This window comes from Lolium rigidum, chromosome 5 (assembly GCF_022539505.1).
Source record: "Lolium rigidum isolate FL_2022 chromosome 5, APGP_CSIRO_Lrig_0.1, whole genome shotgun sequence".
NCBI lineage: Eukaryota > Viridiplantae > Streptophyta > Magnoliopsida > Poales > Poaceae > Lolium > Lolium rigidum.
Window position 1 is genome coordinate 68,083,768 of NC_061512.1, and position 657 is coordinate 68,084,424.

Genomic DNA, 657 nt, shown 5'->3' on the forward strand with positions numbered 1-657 from the left:
GTAGAATTTTGAGATATACCAATTAAAATATTTTGTCCAATTTTTTCAACATTTTAAAGGTGTATTTAAAACAAAATTTGAAAACCAGGAGCATATGCTCCCGGGTGCCAAAAACCACTCCCGATATATAATCAAATACTTGTAAGTTGTAATAAGCCGGGATAGCAACTCTCTCACAATGTTAGTCCGTTGGATCTACATAGTAAATTATTTCGTTCGAGCGATTTGGGAGAGGTTTTGCTTACAACTGTAGCTTCTCTTTTTCTGGTTAATAGTGGGCCCAACTCGGCCGCGGCCCCATGGTTCAACAACCCAAGTGGTCCTTTTCAAAGTTGTCCTTATAGAAAATTACCTATTATTGTCACCACACACCAACCCTCCCGTGCCCTTCTTCCTCAAGTGCACAACCTCTGCGCTCTAGGGTTTTTGACCGACACTTCATCCAGGATGCCTTGTCTTTGCGTGTATGTGTGTGTGGATGGGGTGGGGGAGTTGACAATGGTAAATTTGCATTGCCTTTGCGCAAATCTCAAATCTCTACCCTCCATTGGTTGGGCCATCTTCTAGGATGCAAAATATAATACTCGTATGAAACAACATTGATTTGATATCAATATTAATAATTTACCTACACGTTTGATCAAAGAAAATACGTAC